Source organism: Nasonia vitripennis, chromosome 2 (assembly GCF_009193385.2).
Source record: "Nasonia vitripennis strain AsymCx chromosome 2, Nvit_psr_1.1, whole genome shotgun sequence".
Lineage (NCBI taxonomy): Eukaryota > Metazoa > Arthropoda > Insecta > Hymenoptera > Pteromalidae > Nasonia > Nasonia vitripennis.
In genome coordinates this window covers 24,050,315-24,056,314 of record NC_045758.1, presented here as the reverse complement: position 1 = coordinate 24,056,314, position 6,000 = coordinate 24,050,315, and the positions used below count along the sequence as shown (strand labels likewise).

The 6,000-nt window shown below is 34.6% G+C and overlaps 1 long non-coding RNA gene across 1 annotated transcript; it reads left to right on the top strand.

Annotated features, from left to right (window-relative positions):
* Positions 1–247: 247 nt before the first annotated feature.
* On the top strand, positions 248–3,269 carry LOC116416377. The gene is made up of 2 exons (XR_004226825.1): positions 248–1,545; positions 2,845–3,269. It is a non-coding gene; the product is annotated as an uncharacterized LOC116416377 (long non-coding RNA).
* The last annotated feature ends 2,731 nt before the right edge of the window (positions 3,270–6,000 follow it).

Genomic DNA, 6,000 nt, shown 5'->3' with positions numbered 1-6,000 from the left:
TTATAAATACTTTAAGACTGCGCACTTGTATGGCAAATCGAGTAAAAACAAAATTTACAATAACTATTAATTAACAATAAAAAAATAGATTTCCCATAAAAAAATAAAAATATATATATCTATTTCATATAGAATCGTCAACAAATATCAAAACGTCAAGTGCTAAATAAATTATAATTACTTAGTTAAATAAAAAATAATGTTAAGTATTAGTTTACTCATATATACAAATAGTTAGACCGGAAAAATTAATTAAATCTAAACTGCAAAAAGCCACAAAACAATAATAAAAGATTACTAATTGTCAAATATACAATTAGTTATAGATAAATAATACAAAGGTTTAATGTAGGAAAACCAACACACCGAAATTCATCCGAACGCTACAACAATTTAGTAGTTATTATGATTATTATTATTATTATATATTAACTTAAACGCAACTATTTGTTATAATTTTTATTGTAAGCTATTTCTAAGTTAGAAGATAAGTTGCGTATAACGGACTGAGCATTGCAATAGATTTTTATCCTTATTCATTTACGATTATTTAACGATTCTTTTTGTACAAAGAAGGTCAAGTGCGGGTAAAACGGCGCATAGTTGAACGTGATTTTCCTATAAAAATTATCTACAACACATAAATATTTATAATAGGGAATATTATGACTAATATTCATAAAAGATTGTTTAAACAGTATTTTCTAAAGAGTAATTATTAAACAAATAATCAAATTACAAAATCTATTTATTTAAAAATCTATACTTGAAAATAAAAATTTTAACGAATCAAGATAATAGTCAAATATCTTTACTAACAATAATAAAAATAATCCATGAATACTATATTTTAAACAATCTTTTATAAATATTCATTTTTGCATCTGTAAATGGTACAAGCGTCGCTATCTGTCTCGGGGACAGAGAAACCATCTTGGTCTCTCCCCCGGAAAATTTAGTTAGAGTAGGGGGTCTCCAGACCCAAGCGTAGGAGGAGTCCTTGAGGAAACTCTCTTTCCATTGGAAAATCCTCCGAAAATCTCTCGAGGAGGGAAATCGAGGGATGGGCCTAAGGTTACGAGTATCCTCGAGTTGCAACTCAAAATCACTTCGGTCCCGGCTCTCAGTTAGTTCGGAAGCAACAAACGCGCTTAGTCCGCATCTATACATTGTTATTTACGCGCTTAGTCCGCATCTTCACATTCTTACATTACGCGCTTAGTCCGCATCTACACATTCTTACATTACGCGCTTAGTCCGCATCTTCACAATTTTTATTTTACGCGCTTAGTCCGCAATTTTATAACTTACAAATATTACTGCGCTCAGTCCGCATCTTGAATTTATATAAGTTGTACGCGCACCGTTCGCTCAGTTATTTTTATAATATATACTTCTAACATTTAAACTACGTGTCTCTTTTATTATTAAAAATCCGACACCTTATTCGTATCAAAGAAAACTTTCATTCCTACTTTTCCTCGAGAAAGTTCGACGAGTGCAAGATTCACAGCCCAAGCAGCGGGTCAACAACAACATAAAAAAGTAAGTAAAGATTATTGCATTTATTTCACTCTGTACTATCTTTTCCTTGTAACCATCACTGTGTGGTTTGGAGCCATTTCTTTTCCGCTACGAAGTAGAGTCAAGTGCCGGTTGACTATAAAGTTCTTATATATAGTGTCGCTAAATCTCAAAGGTTTTGAATAAGGTATTTGTATTTCAAACTGCCGATCAGGATATCCATCCTGTTAATCACAGTATTTTGAATATACAATACTAAAATCGCAAATTTATCTCCTTTTTTATAAAATTATACTAACTTTGCAAGTGACTGTTCAGGATTTGTGCCTGTTTAGCAGTCGCTCCAAAGTTAGTCAAATTTCTAAAACAAAATCATCCATTAAGATCCCTTGTTTAGTTTTGTTTGCATAATTTTTATAAAATTAAATTTAGCACTCTATCCGTTCCAATAACTACTCCCGAATCACACCACACGCGACAGCTCATCCCTACCTATTTGCGGAAACGCAAGGGTAAAAAGGAGCAACACCCTTCTTGGAAGTTTTCTACCGAGAATATTTCCAAGATTAAAACGAACGGATTTGGTTCGAAAGGACTCTCTTGAGAATATTCACAATAAGGATAGGAAAAATTATATTTCTATAAGTTTAATAAAGTTTAAAAAATTCTTATGAAACAATACGTATGCAATTTATAAACAATTACATTATATTCGGGTATTTAAAAGTACATTTTAATTTAAAAAAAAACAGAAAAAATATATATATATTTTTGAATAATTTGGTTAAATTTTAATTTTTCTAAATAATTTTTCTCGCTGCAAATAAACCGTGTTTATATATATTATTTTCCTTTCCTTGATTCCAAGTAGGCTGAATTGTCACTTGACGCCTTTACGGAACGAGTGATTTAATTCTGGCTCTGCGAAGAATCGAATATCCTTTTCAACTGGCGTTTTGCTTCGTGCCGAATGTAGTTGAAATCCCACTAGCCTTACACTTTTCCTTGATTCCAAGTAGGCTGAATTGTCGCTTGACGCCTTTACGAAACGAGTGATCTAATTCTGGCTCTGCGAAGAATCGAATATCCTTTTCAACTGGCGTTTTGCTTCGTGCCGAATGTAGTTGAAATCCTATTAACATTATTCATATTTTCCCCTTCGTATATCGATTACTGAAGCCTATTTTAATTCAAGAGGTTGAGTAGCGAGAATGATTATTTAATTTTGTTTTTTTCTCTCGGTTAAAAATAAGAAATTTTTTTTTTATATATATATTAAAGAGTAAAAAAATAAACATTCTTTTCTTGTTAATAACTCAGTGGAGGGAAGGAAAGTAAGGAAACTTCCAAAAAAACCAGCGGACGGTCAAGAGGAAAAGAAACCTCGAGGGTCAAGTTACTTTTAACATAAACAATCCTCTATCACCTCCGCCGGTGAACATCGAGGAGATACCTTTGCCGCCGGTCCCACAGAGTGACAATCCTCCTTTGACGAAACCCAAATCTCCGCCAAAAGTGGAACCAAGAAAACTGTGTAAAAGGTGCCATAAAAAACGAAAAGAAAAGTCCAGTGAATGTTTTAGATTAAATAACAAATTTAAGAAGAAAACCTTATTATTAGTCGATGAGATCATTGACCAGATGAATAAGGATAAAGATATTAAGAAAATTCCGTTAAAAGAATAGTGAGTTTCGTTTTTTTTTAAGGAAAATTTTAACCTCTCCCTATTACATCCATATTTTTTGTAAACAAAAATTAAGATGGAAAATTGCAAATTGTTTGTAGATGAGTAACAACGACGGCAAGAGGAAAAACGTCGGAAAAACCATAACAAGAACAACAAGAGAAAATTGGCAAAAATCTTCGTGAGGAGGAAAACACCGGAATCGAAGAACAAGTTAACGTTATCGAAGAACCTCCCGTGCCTATAGAGGAACCGTTAGAAGCTCCTCCTCAAAGCACCCTACGGGACGACGCTCAGCAGGAGCAGAACATACCTGCTTCAGCAGAATTATTAGAAGGGTCTCCGCCGCGCGAAGTAGCCGATGCTCACGAAGCATTAGAAGTACCTGCTGCTCCGGAAGCCGAACCGGCATATAACCAACCCGAGGCTGTCGAACCGCATCCTCCGATACCTATAGATGCAAGAAATTCAAGACCGATAATCGTTGCGCAACGCGTGGTGCCTGGAACATTCCCAAACCCATACCCGGGCCCAGAACCCTACTTTCTTAGTAAACGGGGATTTGGAGGACCCTTCGTGTTCCATTCTAGGCCACGACTTACGTGGAACCAAGTCTCGGTGACAGCACGTATAACACGACGAGTAGAGGTTTCACTTATTAGCGTTCAGCCACCACAAGTTCCGGTTGCCCAACCGGAAGTTATAGTGATTGAAGCCGATAATCAACAACCTGCTGCCGTCGGGGCGGAAAACAACGAACCACCAACTGCGGCCGAAACCAACGAAGAACCACCAGCCCCTCCACGGAGACGTATCCGGCAAATCAACCCTGCATGGAGTAATGATGCTACAGGCCCAATAGAGGAGGTCATTATAGATTGACCCTATTCAATTAAACGATAAAGAAATAATACCTTTTATAAAAAATACCCATCTGTGATATACTTAAATAAATTGAAACATTATTTTTCTACCTCAAAAACGGCATTTTACTGATTATTCTCTAAACCTAATAGAAAACAAAAACATAAAAAAAAGGAAAAAAAAAACCTAGACAACGCCGATCTAATCGGTAAATTAAAATTTAGTTGCTCCTATCGATGGAGTATTGTTATATTCTTATAATGATCCCTATCTACGTGAGGATTTTTCGTCAATACAAGCAGCCATTAAAATAATATCTTTAGAAAACCAAATTGAACAATTAAAAGAAGTTATTCTTAATCAAAATAAAAATTTCATAGTATTTAATTCTTATATTATAGAACAAGAGAAAAAAATAGAGGCACTACATAAAGTAATTCAGTCGCTAAACGAATTTTTTATTACAATTACCGAAAGCACAGATAAACGCGTGACTAAAGTTCAAGGGTTAACGCGCAATATTGCGAAGTCGGTAGCTAACGGATTTAAACAATTAAACGAAAGCCAGTCGGTCGATTCATCCGAAATTCATAAATTAGAATTAGCGTTCGAAAAATTGTCCTTGAAATAAATTTTGTTTTGATTTTGGTTTTTAAATAAATAAATAAATATATAAATATATATATATATATATATATATATATCATTATTTGTATCAAATGAATTTGTGCGACCTCGCGGAAAATAAAATCGGCGAAAACCACTTAATATCGGCTTGCAAATTAGCTTTAGCTAAAGCAGATAAAACAGTTTACTTAACTTACATAAAAAATTCACGTCTATCGGTGATCAACCGTTCGATATTTAATAACGAGGTTTTATCATATATTCACACATCAGATAACGATATATTTCCTAGTACCTTTATTTCGATTTCTAATATATTAAGAAATAGTTTAATCCATAAATTGCAAACATATACGCAGGATATTAATACTTGCATATTTTTTAGAAAAAATAGTAATAATGGAATTTATGTAGATAATAAGAAAAGTACATTCATTAAAAATTGGCTAAGTCAAAGAAATAGTACGAGTACTTATAATTATAATCCTATTAAAATTAAAAGTATACCTAGAGTAGTAGCAGATTATCGTTATTTGAACTAGTGAATAAAAATAAATTGAAAAATTCATGTCTAATAGACCCACTACTAGGAAACTACCCCGTGAGTTAAAAATTAACCAGTTGACAGCCGAAGAATTAGATGCATACGACCCTTTCCCGTGTCCCGAGATCGCATCGCGCGCGATAACGACAATACTAGCCCTTCTATTAATAGCGATACGGTAGACAATTCCAACAACGAGGAAGCAATAATTCTGGCAATAGAACCAGAAGTAATACTCCCGATTAATAATAACATTATCAATATGACGGGAGGCACGAATAACGCCACTCCTGGCACTGCATCCCTGCAGTTTAACCAGGTAGTCTCAATCAAAGACGCGTTACGAGTCATCCCTGATTTTGATGGCGATAATATACCTTTTTCGCAATTTGCAACCGGGTGCAAAGAGGCAAAGGAAATGATTGAGGCCACTGCTGAGCCCGATCTAACAAAACTAATGCGATGCCGTTTACAAGGAGAAGCGCACCAATCAATAACCGACATTTCCTTTGAAACAGTAGAGGAATTATTAAACTTCCTTAAGAATATTTACGCTCCCGCGAAGACGGTAGTTCAATTATTGGGTGATATGGGAAATGAGTATCAGCGTGATGGAGAGAGCGTGATCACCTTCGCAAATAGAATCAAAGACATCGGTAATCGCGTAATTGAAGCACATCGTTTAGAGAATGCCGGGACAATCGTAGAAGCTTTTCGCACATCTACGGAAAATACTCTTGTTGATTGTTTTAAACG